The following is a 24161-nucleotide window of genomic DNA, read 5'->3' as shown; positions in this document are numbered from 1 at the left end:
CCCGGTGCCCGCTGTCATTAGCGCGGGGCAGGGGCAGGCTGGGGGTGCTGTGCCGGCGCTGCTCATCCTGACACAAGGCCATGTATATTTGATGGTGTTTGGATGAATTATGCACATAGCCACTAAGAGAAATTTAATGATGGGTTTCGTCTTCTTTTTATAGATTTCAGCCTTTGAATTAAGCACCAGTTAGCTCTCCCTGCTAGAGGGAATAAAGGGAATATTCCAGGCCCTGCATCCATCACAGCTGCTCTGCCAAGCAAAGTTAACAAGTAAACAGTAATCGCCCACAATTATTGCCCATTACGTGCTCTCTTCACCTGAGATCACACAACAAAGCTCGAGTGTAGAGTCACAGGAGGAGCTGGGTGGCGAGGAGCTGTCAAGATGAAATAACCGCAAAAAGACCTGTCAAACACTGGCTCTATGAAAGACCTAAATCCTCTCCTGATGGCCCCTCGGTGCAATGTACAAGAGCTACTTCTGTGTAATTATAAATTGTCTGCAGGGCTTATCTGCGAGGTTCAGAGTTGACATTACAATAATAGGGTGGGTGAGCTTTATTTAAGGGATAATGTTCCTGGCAGTGGTGTATACATGGCAATAAATGAGTGTGGCGGGTGATTAACGCCACCATGGAGCCTACGTGGGTCCCTGCTGCGTGGCCAGAGGGAAAGGAGCCTGGCAGGTCCCTGAGTGGCAGGGAGGTACTGTGGGTGCGGGGGGCTCCACACACAAGAGCTGAGGGTGCCGTGGGGCTCCACGTGTGACAAGGGGCTCCGCGCTGGAAGGGCTGGGGTGGATGCAGGGGGGTGGACAGGGTCCCGTCCAGATTGGTGAGAGGGAGGGTTCATGTCCCCTAACTCTGGGCACGTACTGGTGCCATGCCTCTGTGAAAGCTGTCTGCCTGGACTCTCTCTATAGCTATCAGAGAGGGAAGGACAATTTTTTTGGTGTGGTTTACCTAACCTACTTTAGATGCTTATTTCAGGATGAATTCAATTATTCTCAGAACTGCCTTTTCTCTCCATTTGCTATAAAAAGCAGAAGGCGATGAGCTCAGATGTGGACTTGCAAGTCAGGAGGGATTGATCATGTTGGAAATACCTTACTCGCTTTGCCCAAAATTTTCTCAGTGTACTTCTCTGGTTCTGCTTTATTTTAAGGATGAATTTTCTAAGGGTGAATTTTCTACAGTGTTTCCATAGAAGTATAAGTTAGAAAGGGAAGAGAACAAGCCTTGTACCTGTGCGTTCAAAGCAATTTTTGGGGTTTTTTTGAGCCAGATTTGCCCAGAAGGTGGGTAGACCTGAGCTATAATATTTGATCCCCTGCCAGCCTTGGACAAAGCACTTTCTCCTTCTCTCTGCTCCCACCCTGCAGCAAAGGGACACTAATGCCGAAGGTGGAGGGGCTGCTGTGAATCCAGTTGCTTGCAGGATCAGTGCAGTGGCTGAGCTGTCTGCAAGTATGACAGCAACGAGGTGGGGCTGGCTGCCAGCCCTTCGTTAGAGGCAGCCCTGCAGCTTGCACACAGAACGTTTTGGCTTTGGAGTCAATACCTGAATCTGGCACTTTGTATTAGGGTAAAAAGAAAAAAAATGAAAAATTGTGGATCCAGAGTCTCTGGCTCCAATGTGTCCAAAGGCTCCATGGGAGCTTGGTATCTGGAGGCAGCTGTGGTGTTATTACAGCATCGTGGGAGGGCAGCTCATCACGGGAGTGCGGTCAGGGCAGCAGCCCCCGTGCTTTTCACCGGCCTGTCGGGTTGCAGTAAATTACAGGGATCCATTACTTTTTTAAGAGAAAAGGCAAAGTCCCTGCTCCTGAGTGCATCAGCTGTGAGGGGATGGGCAGGCACTTGAAGGCTGTTTCCTGCAGAGGAGACGTTCCAGCTGCCCCAGTAATTGGGAAGCAGTAAAAAGGTAACATGCCCATGTGGTGAGCTCTGATCCCATTGCCGCTCAGGCTGATTTAGATCCGTGGAGCTGCCAGGCTGGTCCCACTCGGGAGAGTCAGTGGCGATATTAACTGGAGGAAATTCTACAGCGTAAGTATTAGCTTTCTATTATGTGGAATTTTAAAGTGCTTCATTAATTTACAATTCCTCTTTTTATTAAATTAATTTTCATTTTAATGAAAAAAATAAGTGGATCCAGCTCTCTTCTTGGAGTAGCAATAACATGCAGCCTGTGTGTGAATGAGTGTGCCTGAGTGGAGGGCGAGACAGCTCAGCATTCCCAGGTACCATCAGCTTCCACCCATGCAAGGGGGCTGCCCTGCTCCCTCCCAGTGGCAGGCACCCCCTCTCCCCTCTGCATCCTTGGGGAAGCCTCTGCAGTCCGTCTGGTTCCTTGTGCAGGGGCCGGTAATGCAGACCAGGGCCTCCACCAAAGTGCAGGGTAAAAGGCTCCAGGAAAATGCAGGAAAGTGATTCAATGATCCTGTCTCACCACAGAAAATGCCTCTTGCTGTGGCCAGCACGCAGCCTTGCCCTCCTTGACAGAGCCAACCAAGCTGTTGTGCATCCCTACTGTCAGGCTCTTCTCTTGTCCTCCAAGAAATAAGGGCTGTGATAGTAAAATGCATCAGGCATGAAGAGCCCCTGCATCCTCTCCTCTGCCCATGCTGGACAAATTGAAGAGTTTAGCTGAACGAAAAAAAAATAAATAAAAAATTCTTATTGACAGCCACCCTTTGAAATGTCCACCCAGTGCTCCCCTCCGATGTGTCAGCCAATGGCCCTGACAAATGCCCTCAAAACTTGGCTTCTGTTCCAAACTGGGGATGGCTGCTCTTCAGGGAGACTGATGTCGTGACACCCCTTGACTGGCAGGTATCAATTCTGGAGTGAGGCAGAGTGTACTTTCATGAAGTAAATAGTAGAGATCATTCTGAAATCACTGGTGTTGAGAAGCTTGGCTAGTATTTAAAGTGTGGAAAAGATGGTGTTTTTCTCTGCAAGTGCTTTTTTTTTTTGCCCCCCCTGAGAATTTCAGACATGGTTGAAGCCAGGCAAAGTGAAAAAAATAAGTAAAAAAAAAAAAAATGCACCAGCCCTTTTTCCCTCTGGGCCTCAAATCAATAGGTAACATCTTTGGTGCCTCCACAGACTCCTAAACTGGCATACGAGCGTTACCTTCAAGGTCCTTCTGCACTGCTTCAGAGAGTAATAATTTAATGATTCTATTCTTCAGGGCTTTACTAATATAAGTTGACTGAAAATGAGATGCTCTCCACCAAACCGTCTTTGCTTCCAATCTCTTTTATCATCAGATTTGCTGTTAATCTCACAGGCAGCAATCCCACATGTTCCTTTTCTTTTTTAGACAGGTTAATTTAATAAGCCTTTTACTTTTATTTTATTTTTTTCCAATAGCATCCACATGTCTGCTAAGAGAACTTTGACTCTATTACCTCATGGCTTACATGCTGCGATGACTTCAGTAACTAAGCCCTAAATGTGGGTCTTCTTCTGACCCATGCAGCTGGTAGATGACAGGAGCTTCTGGACTCCAGGGGCACACAAACTGTAGTTCCTTGCAACTTGGCAGAGCAACACCAGGGGCATTGTGTGTGTGTAGGGGGGGTTTTGGAAAGGAAAATTGAGCAATAAACATCCAGAGAAATGAGACATTTAAACATTCAAAGTAATTGATACCAGGAAAAAAATATGATAGGATGAAATCTATTCCTGCAATAAACTGTCCATTAGTTGGGCCATCAGCATAACCCTAATCTAAAGTTACGAGGATCCATTACAGATATAATCAAATACAATTTTCTATATTCCATGAATCAAAACCACCATATGTATTAAGAGCCTAGTTTGTCTTTTTGTTCCTGCCTTCTCCTGGAACAGTATATATCTGGTTTCTTGTGTTATATTGCTCTGATGTCTGCTAAGGGCACCATGCCCTAGAAATTCACATTAAATAACTGAGAGCGAGCACTAGAAATGAAAAAAGTGAAATACTATCTAGACAGCTGGAAGTAAAAATATGAAAAGTGTTGCACTTACAGCAGGAAAAAAAGCCTATTTTTATGACTTGAATAGACAGTTTGGTATAAAGAGAAATTCCTCACCCAAGATCAGACATACAGCTGAGCTGCAGCAGGCAGCCTGAAATGTTGTAATCTGCAATATGCCAAGGTGCAGTACAGATACTGGCTTCAAAGAGCTGGCGATGATGTGGATTTGGATGTAGAGCATGCAAAAAGCACAGAGGTTCCCAGGCTTGCTGGGCTAATGATCGCTTCCATCCCAGGACAAGTTTTGGCTTCATAAGCATGTGTGCATCAGGCTTTTAATGGAGACAGGGTGTGAGTCTGCAGCCAGATGTGGTCTGCAGGCTGCAGAAGTGTGCTCTCTGACACTGAAGGATGCTCCTTTCGTCCTTCAGGGGCCTGACTTCCAGCCTGTCTGTCTTTGTTTTGTAAATGTTTCCATTTCTCACCATGGACCAGATTGCCCTTCTTCGGCAACTCACTCCCCGGTCCCTGTGTGACCTCAGCAAGGGATGTGTGTGCTTGGGCATGTAACAAATCCCATCCTAGCCAGCTCATGGACATGTCCGAGGTCCAGCCAAAGTCTCTGGCTCTCAGCACCCGCATCACACCAACTGTCATCTTTGAAATACAGATAAATCCATAGCTGGAGCGGCTTCTCCAGGTTTCAGGAAGATCTGCACTGTCCACAGCTTTGGCATTGCCCTTGGCCCTGGACCCCCTCTTTCCTTCTGCTCTGCATGCAGCAAGGAAACCCACCAGACAAGCCAGGCACCCTGCATTTTTTTTTTGTTGCCAGGCAATTATCGGAGGCTTTGCTTTGACATAGAATGTCTTTGCTGATGACAGAGAAAACCAGTGGGCCAGGGACATTTTAACAGAAGACCCTAGGCGAAACTGGCCTGGTTTGTAAGGGATCACGCTTCCTGCCAGAAGTTCCCCATATCTTTGAACAAAATTTTCCAAAGGTGTGTGTGACCTGCATGGGGCCCTGACACAGGGGCTTTGGGGTGGGTAGCAGCATCATCAGGAGCCTGCAGTCTGGAGCCATCTCCTATCCTCACTGCCTCATCAATTCTTAAGCTGTTCTCTAATCCCATCTGGAGAAAAATATCTCTTCTGTCTCCCTAGCCTATCCCATTGATTTATCTGTCTCAGTTCTTCTCCATGGGTGCCTGTCCATAAGAAGAGATGCTTTAATTTATTTGTCACACAGGACCTTCATACCTTTTCCTCCATTGTTGTATACATACTTCCACTGCTGACCTGTGTTATTTGGCTCTACACAACGTTTTGGGCAACACCCAGCAGGGAAGACACCCTCCAGAAGAGCTGACACCGTGGTATTGCTGGTGCTCTGGATTTGCCGCTTCTTGCTCCATCAGCCTGACAGAGCCTGGGAGTACAAGTCAGCATTCTCGCTCCTAGGAGCCATCGTGCACCCTGACTCTTGGTTCTTGCCCTCTGCAATGTTTCACCTTGCAACATGCTGCAGGCGGCTGGGGGCTCGCTCCCCTGGCACGGGCTGGCCCTGCTCGGAGAACCAGGGTGAGACCTGGGAGAGGTTTTCTTGAGTGAAGCAGGAGCAGCAGTGGGTCTTGCACACCAGTGTGGGGGTCAGTTTTCAGGGCATGTTGCAGGCTTGTTGCTAAAGTCTAGAGGGAGGAGCAAAAGGTTATCAAAGGGTAATATTCTGTTGGTAATTAGGACACAAGTTAGTGGCCCTGTAATCCGCCCAAGTCACTTAATGGATGTGAGATGCTGAGAGAGTCCCGCTGCAGGGGGTGGGAAGTGAAAACTTGCTGAGGGCATCAAGTGGGACAGCGATTGCATTCCTTGGCTGAGTGGGATGCTGCCAGCAGCTGTGATGAGAGAAGGAGAGGCAAGAAGGAATGAAACCCAGTTTTGGATTTCTTTGCCTGAGAGCTGGGGATCAGCCAGATAATGAGGCAGCAAGTTCTGAGGGCAAAGGAGGAGCTGGGGACATGGTTAGCTGCTCATTAGCAGCCAGAGACGTATGAGCTCTCAGCACAGTTGCTAGCTCTTTGCTCTGGCCAAGCCTTTGAATGTCCCTGCGGCAGCGGCTCCCAGCAGCCGCCGACTGCTCCTGAGTGGCGGAACAACAGCTCTGAAGCGGCTGTGCTAAAGGCTTGAGAAATTAATTTTGCCTGTCAGAGATTCAAATGGTAAGTGTGTGAACTGAGGTTCAGCAAGGTAAGCTAACCCACCTGGCTGCACTCCAGCTTGGAGTGCTGCTCACCGCAGGGAAGGGAAGGCCAACAAGTACCTGCCTGTGTAAGCTGGTATTGTCTTCCACATAAAACATGCCCTTAATTAATAGCTAGCATGAACCTAAGCCACTATCTCTGTTATCAATTTGTGGATGTGGTTGGATTGTCTGTCTCCCAGGACAGTAATATCCCTTCATCTTATTGCAAATTGCTCGCAGCATCCTTCTATTACACAGGCTTAATGCTTGAAAAATAGAGATTTAATACTCCACCATATCAGACTAAGTGAGGTCAAAGCAATTCATATTCACGATCCCACAAAGCTCCCTGATCGTGTTTCCTGTGAGAAATGTGGATGTGGAGATAGCAAACCAGGGAGGTCTTGCCTCTGCCTGCAGCTGTCCTGCAGCAGCAGGGGCCACCGGAGCCACCCACGGCAGAAGCGTTGGCTCCAGTCCTCGGGAGGAAAGTGGATTTGCTGGGGGCACGGCTGTGGCGGTGGGGGGGCTGGGGGGGCCCTGCTGCCAGGCTGTGCCAGCCCCCCACCTCCCCTCCCCCAGCTGCTGTGGCCCCTTCCTGTGTTTTGCTGTTTTGCCATGTTTTTCTAGACTAGAGTGGCAGCAGCACGTGTGTTTTCTGTGTGATACAATCAGAGTACGCTGTGCGTGTTGCCAGGGTGCTGACTGTTCTCCAGGTGTTGGCTGGTTGATGTGTTTTCAATAAGCTGTTTGTAAGTTGCGTGCAAGTTTCCGATGAACTGCCAGTTGTCACCTTGCCACCTGAACAGAAAGCCTAGGAGTAACACATCATGTATTTGCATGTTTATTTTTTTCCTGAAATGTGTATATTTTGAGATAAATTAATAGCTGCTGTGTGTGCAAGCCTTGAGGGTTTCCTCCCCAGCAAGAAAAGATTTATCTCCAGGGATGATGCATATATTGCCAGGACACATTCCTTTTACGTGTGTGCCAGGACATGGATTTCACCTGCAACTCATGAGGAAATATCTAAGCACATAAAATAAATGGGAAGTTTAGGTTCAGGGGGATTTATGTGTAGAAATTAAACACGGGTTAGGAGAAATATCCCTTTGCCTTTCACAAAACTGGTGTAACAGACATAATTTTCCTGGTGTGAGCTGAATAGGCTGGCAGCTACCTCCTTCCCCAACCTGCAAGGCAGTCCCGGGCTCTCACCTGGTGCCTTGGCGATGGGAAACAGCCTTTAAGGGCACGAGCCAGGCATGGTCTCTGAGCCGCATGAAGCCTGTCTGCGACCATTCAGGGGACCCAGGTGCAGGGGCTGCTCCCTGGCTTTTGGGCCAAGGTGCCCAGCCAGGATACGAAACATCAGTCTCCTGAGAGCGGACTAGAGGCAGAGCCCAGAGGTGTCCAGAAGCAGGTACAGCAGAGGAGATGTAAGGACTGTCCTGGGAGACAGGAGGATTTTGTTCGCCTTTTTCCATTGCTGTGTGTAAGGACTGATGCAGTCAGGGGCTTCTGATGACTGGACCTACCCCAGGCTGTGACCATCCATGGGATGCCGTGTGCTCTGCAGAAGGGTCATTTGCAGAGGTCCTGGGAGCTGTTACTGGTAGCTGGCTCCACCATGGCTCATCCCCATCCACAGGCTGTGGTGCTGGAGGTGGTATTGCAAAGGCTCCGTGCATCTTTCCTGGCCTTAAGAAGCTCCCTCTAAGGGAATTTGCCTCAGACCTTGGGAAAGGGGACCTCTGATATGTGTCTCTTTGTTAGTGGGCAACAGAGGGAAGGTTTATATCCCTGTCTTCAAGACCTGCAGGAGTTCTGAGAATCCTTTAAGAGAAAGAAGCTAAAGATGATCTGTATCATAGTCTGTATTTGGCTTGGACAAAAAAATATAGACTATGTAGAAAGACGGTATTTTACTTCAACACTGAAAAAGGATTTTGGACTTTCAGAGACAATGAGACTGTGATAGGGCTGCGCTGGAGACTGTCGTAAGGAGACCTTCAGCAAGACCTTTGTCAGCAAGATGCCAGATGGGGTGTACGGCTGTCTCCAGCCTCAGAGGAACACATCCCATTGGGAAACAGCAGTGCTGCCATGCCAGGGCAGGCTGCCCTCCCGCTGACTTCTGCACAGACGGTGCTTGGCAGCAGCACTGTCCCTAAAAACACTACTGGTCACAAAAAAATAATTGTTTCCAGGTTTTAGAAATCCTTAGAATAAAACTTCTGGACTAAAATTGACTGGCTCAGCTCGCAGTGATGTCTACAAAAATACCTTGATTACAAAAGGAGAGGTGGCTGCCGAGAGCCAGTGCAGTTCTCCCTGCTGGGACCAATCTCCTGGTGACCGTGGGTTACACCAACACAAAGGCGAATGGCACCTCTGCAGCAAATGTTTCCAGTAAGGGAGCTGTCAGGAGCGTGTGGTGTCTTCTGTGGCACTGTGACACGCTGATGAGCTCTGACGGATGGCTAATTGCTCAGGGTAGTCTGACATAATGGAGCAGTTCTGAGAGCACCTCAGCTGTGGAGGTCAGCAGTGACGCAGAAGGCATAATTTTTCATAGTGTGCTCCTTGTATCCTACAACTCCTTCTGTAATGGACTAGCAAATTACCACACTATTTAAAAGGTAGCAATTTATAACATTTTGATAACTGTGTGCTCCTGAGGCTATATTATCTGTGCCTGCAGAGAGCATGAATGAGAGCGCTCCCCTCCCTTACAACATGGGCATAGGCATGTAGAAGCAGAAACGTACACGTGCCTCTGCCATCCCAACTCCTTCCTTTCAGTGCAGATTAGATGTTCGTCTGGCAGGATCCTGGAGAAGACCTCACCCACTCAGGCATGGGCTGTCTCTTCCCCATTTCTGCTCATTTCAATGTGTTTCTGGTTTGGGGACCCTGGTGATGTTCCAGTGCCCACCCAGTCCTACTGTTTCTGAGCTCAGCTTCCTGGAGCCCACATGGGCATTGCTCATCTGGGTGCGCTTGGCTGTTCTTGCATATGCACTATTTCTTATCACAAGGGAATTATTTTAATCCCCAAGAGGTGGCTGGGTGGTTGCTCCCACAGAGGAACCGCAATCATGATGAAGCAGCAGGGCTCACTGAACCATACTGACCCTATTTACAAAGCCCCAGGGTCAGCAGGCAACTTCTTTTGAGGTCTTTTGTTGGGAATGCACCTTGGGGCCCCATCCCAGGTGCAGCTGCCATCATGCCTGTGCACCATCTGCGAATGCTGTCCAACCACCATGCATGCATCCAGATGTCCCATTTACTGTCTTTTAAATAGGTGCTGCCCCTCTTCTGCTGCTGTTCTACACTGATGCGTCCTTTGATGCGTGGGAGAAATCTCTCTTCATTTCTTGCTAAGAGGAGTCTGAAGAATGGAGTGCCTGAAGAATTTGCATGGAAACATTCATCCCTCTCAAGTAAATAAAATCTCACCTCCAGGTCATGGCAGCAGGTTAGCTCTTCCTGCACAAATTGGGCCCTGTGCAATTTCCTTCACTGAAGCCATTACCTGCAGCAGCGCTGCCCAGCGCTGTGTCCTAGGAGGAAGGGAGCGGCAGGATCAGAGCGTTGGTGTGGGTCCGGGCAGCTGGCGAGTCTCCCCATCACACAGCAGTAATTGGCAGAGCAGAGGGAAGCGCACGTCCAGCCGCACAGGGCTGCTGCAGTGCTCGGGGTGGTGAGGGGGTGCTGGGTCACTAGGTCCAGCCTCAGCAATGGGAGTTGTTATCCCTGCAGTGCGGGCTGGGCGCTAAGGGGAGGGGGGAGCAAAGTCCCAGGAAGCCAGGAAAATTGGATGGTAGTACTGGCCTTGGAGGGCACGTCCTCTGGAGACGTTGATGCTGCAAAATGTGCAAGCCTACAGCCATTCGTTTTTTCCAAGAACAGATGCATGTTTGCCTGCAAGGTGCGCTTGACTGTGGGTGTGCAGGTAAAGTCATGCATCTGTGCTTGAGTAGACAATTTGCAGCAAATGTGCATGTGAGTGTGTGTGTTTGATAGCAAAGTGTTCCTGTGTTAGTACCACAGCAACGTTTTTTATTAACTGTCTACTTTCCCTATGGAGTGATGTAACTCTACTCCATGCAGCAGAGATGGGTCCAATTAATCGGATGGATAAAAGTGGTTAATGCACCTTGGAGAAGCGTAATTTAATTGGAAATGATTATTACGTGCTGCTCCTATGTAAAGAGTATGAGAATCAGCACTAATGATTCTGTTATGAACATGACTTTTAATTGCTATATGGTTCTGTGGTTTAAGTCTTTTTCTGAGTATGCTTTTGTTTCCCAGAGATTTCAGGTGGGATGCTGATTGCAATGACACACCAGGGATGAACAAAGCACATTCCAGTGAGTTGGGGCTGTCAGTCCTGTTTATGCTGATTCTCAGGTGGAACTCGAATCTATGATTTGCCTTTGAAATCTGCAGAGGTCGGCTCTGTTTGCGATGTGCCAAGGACTCCTAGGCAGCAGCTTTCCTGGCTGGTGGCATCAGCCCACACCCTGTCTCCTTGCTCACTGCTGAGTCCCCATTTGACTGAGGTTTGCTTTTCAGCAGTTATGCCCACTGAGGCAAAAGCTGTTCGCTGCTGCATTGTTTGCCTTGCAGTTTGGCATTGCCTTTCTCACCACGTCTCTGCCGACTCAAATGTAATCTGTAGGACATTGCTCCTTCCCTCGCTGTGTGCAAACTGCGTTAGAGGCAGCACGTGCAGGTAGGCTGTGCTGAACGGCACGTGCACCGCAGGCAGCTCTTTGTGCTCCCACGTAGGCTGTGGATGCCGTGGGATTAAAGCTGGTGACGCTGGTAGGAGTAGCTAAGCTCCACTACGTCCCTCTGTCATAGGGACTGTGCACAGGGGTGTTCACCCATGGAGCTAATGAGCAACAACTGGATGAGAGATGAAAAATTAAGCCTGTATAACCTGCAACAAAGACAGCAAACTAAGGAAGGGAAGCTTTCTTCCCCTCGAGCTCTGAAACACTCTCAGTTCACAGGCCACTTGGGGCATCTTTTACAGCCCCTTGGGTTTTGCTGCAACACAGGAATGGTGCTTGCACAGATGGTGAAGAGATGTTTTTGTAAAGCCATGAAAAATGTCTGTGAGTAGACAAGATATCAGGCTGTCATCAGCACAAATGTATCTGTGCATCATTTTCCTGTTTTCCAGGCTCCCAGACAGGTACCTCTACAACCAACAATTTTCCTGTCCTTTTTTCCTTTGCTTTTACAAGTATCTTAAACCAAACCCCTCCTTCCCAGCAGGAACAACGCACTGCTGGGTATAGAATAAAAAAAAAACCAGGATTTTGAATCCATGAAGGAGAAACAGGAGAAAAAGTTTCTTTTGGATGTAAACCCAAGCAGTGCCCACTGAGCTCCCTGCGTCCCCCTGACCACCGGTGCCGGGGAGCTGAGGGCGGCCGTTCCCCCTTCCCCGGAGAAGGAGCTCAGCAGCACCCTGGGCCCGCAGCGCTGTGCCCCCCGGCGGGTCCCAGCTGGCTGTGCCGAGCTCTGGGCGAAGGTGAGGTGCGGAAGGCAAGGGTGATGTGACCCTCGTGCCCTTCCTCTGAGTGGGATGGAGGCCCGTGCAGGGATTAAAGCAGCCCCGACTGCTGCAGGCTACGCATGGGTCCGTGGGTCATGGCTGCGGCACATGGGCAGTGCTGGGAACCGTGTCTGATGACTTTGTCCTCTTCCTCTTGCTGTCTCCTCCTCCCACATGGAGCAGAGAAGAGGTACATCTATTTGCTGGAGGCAGGGGAGCGAGAGTGGACTGCCTGTCCCCAGGGTGAGCGTGCAGGATGGACTTGTCTGGCGGTGACAGCAGTGTGATAGGTTTTACCTGGTTGTCTGGCTGGCCCATTTACTCGGAACAAAACACATTCAGAAATGTGTTGGCAGTGCTGCAAAAAACACATATCCCTGAACAAAGAAGGACTCGGAGATTTTCATTTGGGTCAGACGTATATCAGAGAGCAATAGAAAATGGAGAAAAATCAGCTGGTCAGTGTGTGGTCTGTTTGAACCCCAGGAGCACGGACCCAAGCTGGTCTCTTCTCCTTGCCCAGGCAACAAGGGCTTTCCCAGTGTCCTCATGCCCACCTGCCATCGGGAACTACTGCCAGTGGCTGGTGTCCCCATCTCCTGCCAGGAGCACCTGTGATGTCCCAGATAGCTCCAGCACATCGCCCTGTCCGTGCCCCCATGGCCCAAACCCTCCTCCCTGGGCAGAGGGAGCTGCCCTGTGTCCTCCCAGGGGCAGTGAAGGCAGCACCAGGGAGGCAGCAGGTTTCCTTGTCGTGCTGTGTGCCAGGGGCTGCTCTGCTCTGAAAGGAGGGTGAGAGCATGCCACTGCTCTCGCAGGTTTTCCCTGTAGGAAAGTTATAGTATTTCACCAGAATAAAATACAAATTTTAAAGAGAAGAAAAATTCAATTTTTAAGCAGTTTTGCAGAGGAAGGAGGAGGAAACAGAAGAATGTGGGTGTATTTCAAAGTCTTAATGTTCCCATGCTCCTGGCAGCACAGTGAGGTTGCCCAGTGCTGGTTGAGCAGCAGACACCGCTGGGGAGTGACCCTTTGTGCCTGCCCAGGGAGAACGGTGCATGTGCTGAGATGTCCTGTCACGGTGCTGGGGTACCCCCTCCTCAGGTGACCTGTACCCCTCCTGTGGGGTTACCCTGGTGCTGCACAGCCCACGGATCCTGTGCCCTGACGGTGCTTGCAGGACGTTACTCAGCAGCCAAACTGCACACACAGCTTTCTGCGGCCTGACTGCTGGGCCACCCTGGTCCCACTTGCCACTTCTAGAGCTGATGGAGCATGAGGGACAGCACCCACCAGGGCTGGCCATTGATCCTGCGGCAGGGAGCAGTGCAGGCGGAGATGAGACAGCAGGAGAGGACAAGGTGACCAGGCTGATGGCTGCCTGTTGGGTCACAGCTGCATCAGCAGAGATGCTGGAACCTTGAGTGTTGCCTGGTTGCACTGCAGATGCTTAAGTCTCATGCTGTTATGTCTCAGCACAGGGGCACTAAATGTGTTCACAAATCTGAAGGGAAACAAAAGGTGCTTTTTTAAAGTAAAAATGCCATTCACAAGTTCTGTAGTATGTATTCTGTTTGAACTTATTTTTAAAAGTGACCTTTAAGCATTTAGTACATTCACTTTGATGTTAGATGCAATTTTCTCCAATAAATCTCATTTTAGCTGTTGCTTTAAATTAAGTAAATTCTCCACCTGCAGGGCTGGTAACCAGCGGTCACATCTTCCAGAGATTTTCTAGTTGTTCAGTAGAAGTGTGATGCGCAGATCTGAGAATCTCATTCACCAGCTCTGAGCTTAGCTGTGGCATGAACCCTGACGTCCTGCTGTGTTCGCTGTGTTATTTCAACTCAGATCCATCTTCCCAGGGAACGTGGTTTGCTCTGACTGTGTGGGAAGTGGTTAGCATTATCTCCTAACTACGTGCAGATGTTCCGCTTTAATTGATTTAAAATTGTTGAAAAAATCAGAATCAATAGTGGAGCTGTGGTCCTTACAAACGTGATCTCAGCAAGCAGGCAGTGCCTTTGCTGCTCAGTCCAGAAACACTGAGGCTTTGCAAGAAGCATTTTCTGCCTTGTTTCTTAAAGACGGAGTAGTGTATTACTGAAAAGACACAGCATATCGCTCATCTGTTCCCTGTACCTAAAAAGTGACAAGTGTGGACTATGGAGAGCCAGTGCTGCCAAAGTGCTGAGACTTGATCAGAGGCACTAAACTGGGAAAAGTGCTGGAGGGAGGATCCTGCTGCAGCCAAAATCAGACCAGAGACCCAGGGTTTATGTAAGGAGAAACTGGAGAGGCTGAGGCTGAAGAGGGTGCAGACCATGGGCCAGGGCTTCCCAGATTCCTGCTCCATGATGCTCATCCCATAAGCTTGTCAGCTTCCTCCTGGCTCTCCAGATCATTATCCCAAAGGTTTGTTTCTAGTCCTCTGGCAGCACTGTAAAGATCTGAAGTTTCTGTATCGGCTCTCAGGGGACTGTGCCGCGCTTGGGGCACCCCCCCTTGGGCAGTCTCCCAGCACTGGCATTACCTTCTTTGCCCACATCTTTTCACATTTGGTGAAAGCACATAGATGATCAGTGAAGAAAGAGCTGGAGATTAAGTGGAGCTGAGGTGCATGAATGCCTGTTAGCACCCTGCCGGGGAAAGGGAGGAGGCTTCTGTTCCTGGGAAAGGACTCCCCTTATGCATAAGTACCGTGGCACCGTGGCCCTCCTGCTGCCACCTGCAAGCAGCCTCTGACCCTCTGAGTCAGGAAAGTAACGTCTTCTCTGTTTCCCAGGTAGGTGAGGATGCACAGAGGAGCTGGGTGGCCCGTCCAGCTGTGCTGAAATGATGTGAGCCAGTGCAGCAGTATGCAGGGCAGAGCTGGGGTAACCAAGGAGGAGACTCTTTGAAGATGACAAAGGCAGAAACCTCACCACCATCCAACAGGTAACAACAGCCTGAGGAGGGTTCTGGCACCAGCTCGGTAGTTCTGCTTTTACGTTTCAAATGTGTGCATTGTGGATGATTCCGTGTAGGGGGAGAGGGAGGGACAGAGGGGACAGTGGGTCTGAAACAGTCCGTGGCTTTGTGTTTGGGCCATCTCTTGAGCCATTCTCAGGCTGGCATGTCCCTACCACCACTCAAGGACCTGTCAAAGGAATAGGAAAGACACAACATGTAAATAATAAAGCCCAAGATGACCTTACGTAAATTCAACCTGTAAATAATAAAGCCCAAGACAATACCCTACGTAAATTTAAGTACAAAAGGAAAAAGCCTATGTGGGCTTGCCATTTCCCTTGACAGTCTCCACTTTGCACCTGAAATTTCATAAGCCATTATTTTCCTCTCTAGTAATGATGTACAACAAGGGCAGAGCGAGCAGGCTCCAGGGGATCACAGGCAGCTCTCAAAGCAGCATCTTTGCCATGCAGAATCAAAACCCAGCTCTTGTTATCTATCCACCGCAGAGAAAAAGGAACTCCTGAATCACTGTGAGGAGGAAGAAAGATGTGTGTGTGTGTGTGTGTGCGCGCGTGCGTGTGTGTGCGCTTGTTTGCCTGTGTGCACGAGAGGTGGGAGGCAGCCCACAGCCCCTGCGCTGCTGAGCAGGACCCTCACGTGTCAGTCCAAGAGCCCGCCAGCGGCAGTGGGAGCCCCGGCAGCCCCGGGAGCTCTGCCTTGCTCTCCTCTGCGCAGCCTGTGCTCCAGCCCGAGAAGCTGATTTTTTATTTAAGTGCATTTGAAATGCACACAGAAGATCCCCCCAGACCTGAGGCATCTCAGCAGGCTGGTGCCTGGGGCGGTCCAGGCGAGGACAGTGAGGGGCTCTGCTCCCCTGCCAGGACGCGCTGGGGCCGACGCTGTGGGTCTGCTCACCTGGGGCAGGTGAATGTGTGCGGGGTGGTTGTGCCTCCTGGCAGGGCACTACCCTCTCCCACTCCCACTCCTGCTGGGTGGCACGGGAGATGCTGTGGCAGGCACGTCCTCCCTGCTGGGCAGCCTTCCCTTCCAGCAGGCTCCAGAGAGCTCCAGGCCTGGCTGGGCTGGGCTGTGATGCTGCCAATGCATCCTCTGCCCCTGTATTTCCATATTTTTGCTTTTGGCTTAGATTGAAGGTAGGGATTGGTGATTGCATGTGAAAACCAAATGAGCCAGCTTGCAAAGACTGTGCAGCCCCTGCCGGAGATTTCACTGGGACACAGCAAACCTCATCTTTCAAGCGCTCCTTTTAATTGCACTCTCCACCTGCCATCCGAGGTGGAGCAGTTTCTGGAGCCACCCTTGGGGTGCGGCAGACTTTGGGCTCCTTCATCGTGCTCGTGGCCCGTGGCTGCGGTCCGTGGGCTGAGCCTTGCGGATGCCTGCCCTCCTCGCGCCTCTGAAGGTGGAAAGGTGGCGGAGAGGGGCCCAGTCTGTTCGATTTGGTTTGTTTCCTGTGCAGGTTGCGGTGAGGGTTAGTCTCCCGGCCGCAGGCGCATCGATCCGCCTCCCTCGGGACCATGTGCAAATACAGACAGGAGGGAAGGATGCGGCTGCAGAGCATGTTTTCATTCGGTCCTTGTGTCTGCCCCCTGGGAGAGAGGCAGGCAGGCTAGACAGGCACAGCGGTGATGAGTTTACTGAGGGACACAGCTAATTGTGTCTCCAGGTCTCCTTTTTCCCAGCAGGTGCCTGGAGCTTTGCAACCACGGTCTCTCTGTCAACAGAGATTCCTTTTAAAACCTGTTCCAGGAGCTCACGCAGGGAAGCTGTAACCTCGGGCGCTGCAAGCCCAAAGGAGTGAGAAGAGGCTGTCCCACAGCTGGGGGAGACCTGGACCCAGGGCAGGACATGGGATGGCAGGGGTCTGCATGGGTCCCACCCCAGTCCTGCCAGCAAAAAAGGCAGGGCACTTGTGGTGTGCAGTGCTGCTCCTCTGAGCGCACTTGCAAACTGAGTTGATTTAATAAACAACAGGAGTGTTTTCCCAGGCCATGTGCTGAGCTGTATTCAAAATACATTTGTACGAACATCAATTTTTAATGCAATTTATGCCAAATGTTGTTGCAAAAAGCAGCTGTTAACATGACATTAATTCAATCACTGGAAATACAGTACGTGCTGCTAAATGAAAACATGTTATTAGTCAATTAGATTAACCGGATGTAACTCTTCCAAACACAGTGTATTATGGTTTCTACATGGTTAATTACATTGCACAAATTAAGGCTTAGCACTGGACACACACATACAATTAATTCGTAAGCAGAAAAAACAGCTTGCAATTCATGGTTGAATTCTGTAAAAATTATTTGGAAATACAAATCTCTTGCAAGCTTGAAATAGAGAGACAGAATTATGCTGATATTATAATGGGAACAGGGCAATTTCTAAAAAAGCCAGGAAACGCTTTGCTGCGAGATCACAGATGTTCACGGTTGCTTTCATAGCAAGTTTTAATCTGCTTTAAAAAGACCATTTTAATTTTAAACAGAAATACTCCTGGCCCTGGTGAAGTCCCTCCCTGTACAGGAATCTCTCCGTGCCCACGCAAGCGACAACTTTGCTGCCTCCTTCTTTGTTTGTGTTCTAGGATGAATTTGTGCCCACTTGCGGGGAATAGTGCCAGACTTTGGCACCGGGACCGGGCATTGTGCCTGACAGCCGTGCAACATGCCGCAGGCACCACAAACCCTCTGCACAGCATATGTGCCACCGCAAACACCGCCGGGGGTGGTGGCAGGCGGGCCGGCACCGGCTGCAGCGCATTGCGTGTGTAGGGAGCCCCGCAGCTCTGCCGCCGCTGGGGATCCCCTGGGCGGGGAGCTTCCGCCAGTGCCCAACCCCAGAGACCCCTAGAAGGAGGAGGCTGTTGTTCCTGGGAGGGTTCGGTTCCCTGTGCTGGGAGTGCAGCTGCAGCCCATCAAGCTGGATGTCCCAGGAGGCAGCGCCGCACTGTCCTCGGTCTGCGAGGAAGGAGCTGCACCACCCAGCCGGAGCTGCCTGGGGACCCTCCAGCCTGTCGCACAGCTCTGCACCACGCCAGTCCCAGCTGAGGTGGCTGGCATCCTTGGAAGAGCAGCGTGCCCTCAGCTTCCCAGATTCACCAGGGTCAGCCTTGAGCCCTGGAGCAACTCCAGGTGAAGGAGAGAGCTGGTGCTGGCACAGCAGCGCACAAAGCGGAGACAGCTAGCAGGGAGCACTGCAAATCGAGCAGAACGGCACTGCAGCTCGTGCGTGGTGGTGGCAAGTGGTGTCTGTACCTGCTCGGTACCTCGGCTGGGTGGGGAGTGAGCTCCTGACTGGAGCTCCAGGAGCGTTCCTCTCTTCTGGTCCCATCCGAGACCTTCTCCTGTGTTTCTCTCATGCTCTCTAGCTCAGACCCTCTCCTCCCGCTTGCCCAGTGCGGCTGTACAACATGCTGTTTGCCAGACCTGGACGTGGTGACCAAATCCCCCCTCTCCCCTCAAGGTGCCCCCCTCTGCCCCACTGCCAGCCTTTTCCACCCTCCCCAGGGTCTCCTTTGTGCTTGCAGGGGGCTGGTAATTCTGCCTCTGGCTGTTGTCCCCAGGTTCCCCCTGCCCGGGGACCCTCAGGACCCTGCACTACAGGAACACCCAACTGCACATTGCAAACAAGCAGGTGGTGGAGCTCTGGAAATGTGTTTTTATTGCTATTGTTGCAATAATTATGGCAGTTCATGGAAATGTGACTCTGTTCTCAGATAGTCAATCAGTAATCTCAACAGCACCCCAGCAGTGCTGCGAGGCTCAGAAGGGCTGGGGAGCAAGGCCGAGGTGAGCTGCACCAGGACCATGCTCAGCCGGGCGCTGGTGCCTCCATGTCACCGACACAACCCCAGTGCCGCAGGGCTGAGGGGGGATGTGAGCAGGGTGTAAGTAAGGGGAAAAAGGAAGAGTGATGGATAGGTAAAACACAATGTGCAACACAAGCAGGCTGTGCTCACAGGCTGCTAGAGGTGTGCAGCGCTAGCTGGGGAGGACCGGCCAGCCCTCACTCACAGGTCTTGGTACTGGTGCAGAGATGATGCACTCAGGCAGAGCCGAAGAGGAGCTGTGCAGAGTCTGGGGCAGGGAGAGATGCTGGGATGCTATCCGAGTGATGGACACAGTGTTCCTGTGCAGACAGGCCTGTGCCGAGAGCAGGTTTTGCACTGCAGTGCGTGGCCAGCGGGGCCGGGTGGTGCAGAGCCGTGCAGTCACTGCGTGGTGTGTGGGGAAACCACTCTGCCCTTGCAGGAGCGGGCCTGCATCCATGCACGCGGGTCTGGAGAGACAGTGTCTGTGCTCCTCCAATTCCTGTACCGGTGCTGGCGGAGGTGGCTGGGTCAGGAGGTGGGATGTGCCACAGGTCAGCACCGCACCGCGGTGACCTGTGGGTCCCCGTCACCCCTGGCCCCACCAGTGGCAGGGCGGGTACTGCACTGGCAGCTCCTGGGACACCCACCCCTGCATGCTCCCACCCTGGGGGTGCACAGGGATGCGCACTGATATTGGCAGTCTGCCGGTGATGGGCTGAGATTTAATTTGACATAACCAGGGGGCACAGTTCGGGAACCGAGTCGATGCAGTGGAGTATAGCTTATTGGTTTCACCGGGAGCAGAGAACGATTTGAGCAACCTCTGTACCGCTGGTCCAGACACACACCATCGCACTGTTGACTTAGCAGCCGCTGCTGACAGAGAGAAGTGATAAAGCTCTTGGAGATATTCCTGTCTCATCTGTCTCGGGTAAATCAGAAGAAGGCTGGAAACATCAGAGAAGGCAAAATGCAAAAGCAATAAAAAACTCCTGACTCTCATTGAAGGCAGAAGCTGGTCCAACGTGACCACTGGCAACAGAAAGATTTCACATGATCAGGGAGTTGCTTACTTGAGGAATTGTTGATTATTTAGTGGCTGCTTAAGGGGCTGGGGGGAAAAAAAAATCAAAGCTCCTGCTGTTCTCAGGTTGATGAAAGGACTGCATGCTGCCCCTCCACAGACCTTGTTTACCACCAGCCTTACCTGCTCAGAGTAGTTTGAGAGATTTCTGACTGCTTGCTCGGAAATAAAAGCAGCCTGAGAATCAATCATTTGTTTACATTGTATAACTTGTTGAAAATCAATTGGCTCCACATGTTGCAGATCTGATTGCATTTTGTTAGCGGTCACAGGGAATGGTTTTCCCTTGACATGCCTGTGTTCGTGGTTTCTCCAATGCATCAATTGTACCAGGCTTTTAGGATAATTGAGACTGAGCAACAATCCCCTTTATAAATATTAACTCTGATATTCTTGGGAAACTCTGCCTCTCTTGGATGAATTTTTAACTAGCTTTTTAATCTATCGCTTCTTGTTAGAACAGCAGGAGCATTCCTTGGTGCCTGTTTCTGCCTCCCCAGCCACAGGAGAGCAGTGTCCCTGCCGAGCCCCTGCTCCCAGGGCCAGGACCCTGCTCCTGCTCCTGCCCAGCTGGGACAACCCCGCCGAGCTGGTGGCCGCTGCTGCGGGCAGGAGGGCTCTGCCAGCCCAGGGGCCGTGGGGATGGGTGAAGCTCCAGTTTGGCAGGGTCCCTCGGGCACCCACGGCCTGCCCGCGTGGTGGCTGTCGGCACTGCTGAGCCTCCTGCCGAGGTCTGCCTGGGAAGCTGCTGTGAGCCGGGCCAGACGCGGGGAGCAGGTGCCATGCCGCTGGCTGCTGGCCACTGGCCATTGGCCACTGGCACGGTGCACGCGACGGCGAGACGAGCCTGGGCAGCCTGCACGGGCTTCAGCCAGCGGGTCGGCTGTAGCTGCGGCTCCCTGGCAGCTGTGGAGCAGAGGGATGGGCCCAGCCCTCACCTCAGCAGCCATCCATCCCCTGCCCACACGTCCTGGAGAAGCATACTCAGCCTGCAGCGTGACTCAGCCCCACTGCCTGCCTGTTGTGATATTCACTGCCAGAAATTCACTGGTGAGAAACCTGTGTGTTTGAAGCCTGCCAGGACTAGTGGAGACCAAAACAATCAACACATTTTCCAAAAGAAGGGAAGGGCTTTGTTACAGCAAGTGCCAGCCAGATGGTCAGAGATCCCTTTGCCTTGCCTTGCCTTGCCTCCCCCTACCCCCGCTTCCCCCTCTCAACTTCCCCTTCCTCGGACTGGGCACTGACATGGCACAGGCTGGGAGGAAGCGGGGACACAGGGCTGAGAGCAGTCATGTGTGGGCTGAGGAGAAGCTCTGGTTCCTCCCAAGGTGATTGGCATGTAGGGATGTGTTTCCATGTGGGTCTTTGGAAATGCCTTTAGGTGATGCCTGGGAAAAGCAGAGCCCAGTGATGGGGCAGTGTCTGGAGGCAGGTACCCATCCCTGTGCCCAGCCCATCACAAACCACCTCTCAAGCGATGTAGCCTCAGCACCCACTGTGTGGCCAAATAGAAGCCGTCAGAGAGCATGGGACCATCTTGCATCATCGTTGCTGGGGCTGGGCTGGTTGTGCCATTTCTGCATATTTTCTGTACTCTTGAATTTCCTGTTCAGGTTCCCCTGTTGGGGACTGAAGGTTTAGGAACAAAGAGCTCTCTGGATGCTGCCTGTATTGGGAGCACAGCTGTGCCCAGGTCTGGATGTGGCAACAGGCAATTTTGGAGAGTGGTGCACACGGTGGTGGCTGGCAGGTCCCCTCTGTCTGCTCCTGCGCCCTCGCTCCCCTTGCACGCATGGTCTGCAGAGCAGCGCGGCCCTTGTGCAACCCCACGTTTGAGGTCCCTATCTAGCATGAGCAGACAGTAACACTGTGCTGCTAAGGGGCTGGCAGTCACCCAGAATGCTGAGCTGTGACACAGGCCTGGGAGAAGTGCTGCTGGGCCCTGCTACCCCGTCTGCACCCTCTCCTGGGATGCATCTGTCTGTCCGTGTGTCCCCCTCACCCCGTCTTGGTTCAGGGCTCCTGCAAAGCAGTGACCGCAGAAGGGACAAGGGCTCATCTGGCTGCAGATGTCAGAGAGGAAGCTGGAAATAATCCCTCCCCTTGGAAAAACTGGGGGGACGGTGCTGTTTCAGCCATGGGATGCTGCAGAGGTGGGGGACCCCCCACTGGGACCCAAGCACCCTGCATCTGCGGGACCAGGACATGCTGCCAGAGGGATGTCCACTAGGAGGGAAGGGAAAGGCGCTGCGGGGAGGAAAGGGCTGGTCTGACAGCTCTCACTGCCCCGGTCCCACCACCCAGGCCAGGGGTCCCCCACGGGGGATGCGCTGCCTTTGGCATGGGTGCACACCTGCGCCCATGGCGTGCTGCCTGCCCTCCCTCTGCGTGCCCTCTCCTCTGCGTGGCGAGCCTGGACACCCTCCCCAGACCTGCCAGGCTGCAGGCAAAGCGCGGGTGGCAAGAAGCACACAGATGACAGCATCACCTTGCTGACCCGAGGGCCAGGAGGCTGCACGTGTGTGGTGGGCTCGGCTTTCTCCAGCAGAGGTTGCAGTGCAGCACGGTGCCAGGGCCCTCTCGGTCTTTCCACCAGCATTTGTCTGGCTGGTTCTGCAAAGCAGCAGGTCAGAGTCCAACAGCTCTAGCTTGTCTCGGTTAAACTGTTTCTTTCCTCCCACAATCAGATGTTGCCTTCTTTAATATCATCTGAAAGTCTGTCAAACTGTGTGTATTCTTGTGAAACCTCTATACAGAAAGAGACAAAAGGAATCAGGGATGCTGTTAAAATGAAAGCCCTACTTTACATTTCAAATACGTTAACAGATTTTTCTCTTCTGTTTTCCTTGGATCTTTAATAAAAGCTTTTAAGACTTTTTTTTTTTTTTGATGATCATTGCTTCCCAAGGGACGTGCCTGTGAGGATGTGAGGAAGACATTGCAGTCAGAGGTTGCACAAGTCACTGCCCCAAACTAGGCTCAGCTTTCTGGGCTGGTGCTCGCCTGTTCCAGCTGAGCGGCTGCCTACCTTTCCACAGGGAAGGCGTGATGGATCGGTGGATCACCTGGAGAACCCCGGCATCCTGGCTGCGAACATTTGCCTAATAGATGCCTCGGAAACGCATCCTGGGAGCCATGCCTCTCTCCTGAGCAGAAGTTGTTTCTCTCCAGTAAGTATGTAAATCCAGCACATTCCCAAGTTCAGGAGGTTTCTGTCAGGCTCCAGAGGTTGCACACTGCCACAGGGGCTGGGAGACCCCAGGCTAAACTCGGGTGCATCATGATAGGAGCAGCATCGGGTGAAATAACTATTCTACAGCACTTGCTTGTATTACATGGTAACTTTTTTTAAACAATCTGTATCATGCCATGAATATTATTAAAATGTTCTATTAGTCACTAAAGGTGCCGCTTAATCTGAAGCGTATGCAGAAATGTAAGTACAAGAAATACATTTAATGTTCTTATAGAGCAGGTGGGGGAGGGTGGCATTTATTCCATGCGGAGAGATGGACCCTGGCACAGCTTTGCCCCCATCTGTGCTGCCTGGCACTGCCCTGGGGACACGAGCGGTGGCTGCAAGTGGGCAGATGCCGTAAGAAGGCACTGACACTGCATCCCACTGCCCTTGCGTGACTCCCAGTGCAGTGTGAACTTGTCGCTGTGGGAGCACTCCGTGCCTGCCCCATGCACACCTCGGGGTGCTCCCCAGCCCCTCCGCCCGCTAGCCTGGCTGGTAGCAGGCGGGAGCACCTCCTTTGCAAGGAGGAGAATGAAATTCCTGATGAAACGATGACTGCAGAGCTGTCTGCGAGCCATTCCTCGGTTTGATGCTGGCTGGGCAGGCTGGGGGAGCTCCTTGTGGCTGTCGTGCTGGCAGCCTTACCCATATTTCAGCACTTGGAGGGGGCAGGTTATTTGCCGGCTACTTGGTGTGGTTGCAAAATTTAGTGGAAAAGCTAAAACAAACAGACTGTGGGGTGTCACATTTTGTTAGTGCGACGTGGAGAAGGGTTGTCAAACCTGCAAACAAGACACAGGGGAAGAATGGAATCGACACAAACACTGATCCCTGCCTCCACTGAAAGTGCTCTGCTGCGAGTGGACATCAAAGCAGGGGCTGGGACACCTTTGCTTGCTGCCAAACTTGGTGTTAAAGTCTGGAGTGCTAACCAAAGCTGATGGAAGTGTATTTATTTAAATTGCCAGGATAAATTAACTTTTAAAACCACAGTGAAAAAGTCTTAAAAGTCTGTGCTGCAAATCAGGGGCATGAATATTCAGGCACATGCACTCATTGAATTAGTTTGTTGCAAACATATTTGGAGGCAGCTGTTCATTTAATAATCAGGGATAATCACAGAAATAGACGACCGGTTACTCCATCTAAATTGCATGGTTAAAATTATAATTTTATAACTCTATCTCAGCAATTAGATTTAATAGCTATGAAAATCCAGCAAAACCCAGTTGAGGAAAAGCT

The 24161-nt window shown here is 51.4% G+C and overlaps 1 long non-coding RNA gene across 1 annotated transcript in view; it reads left to right on the top strand.

Annotated features, from left to right (window-relative positions):
• The window catches only part of LOC130148366 (uncharacterized), a 62871-nt gene extending 39809 nt beyond the window's left edge, over positions 1-23062 (top strand). Inside the window, exons 2-3 of the long non-coding RNA XR_008821544.1 lie at positions 14584-14735; positions 22587-23062. This is a non-coding gene — a long non-coding RNA (uncharacterized LOC130148366). The remainder of the gene's footprint in view (positions 1-14583; positions 14736-22586) is intronic.
• The last annotated feature ends 1099 nt before the right edge of the window (positions 23063-24161 follow it).

This window comes from Falco biarmicus, chromosome 4 (genome assembly GCF_023638135.1).
Source record: "Falco biarmicus isolate bFalBia1 chromosome 4, bFalBia1.pri, whole genome shotgun sequence".
Taxonomy (NCBI): domain Eukaryota; kingdom Metazoa; phylum Chordata; class Aves; order Falconiformes; family Falconidae; genus Falco; species Falco biarmicus.
This window is presented reverse-complemented; position numbering and strand designations above follow the sequence as displayed.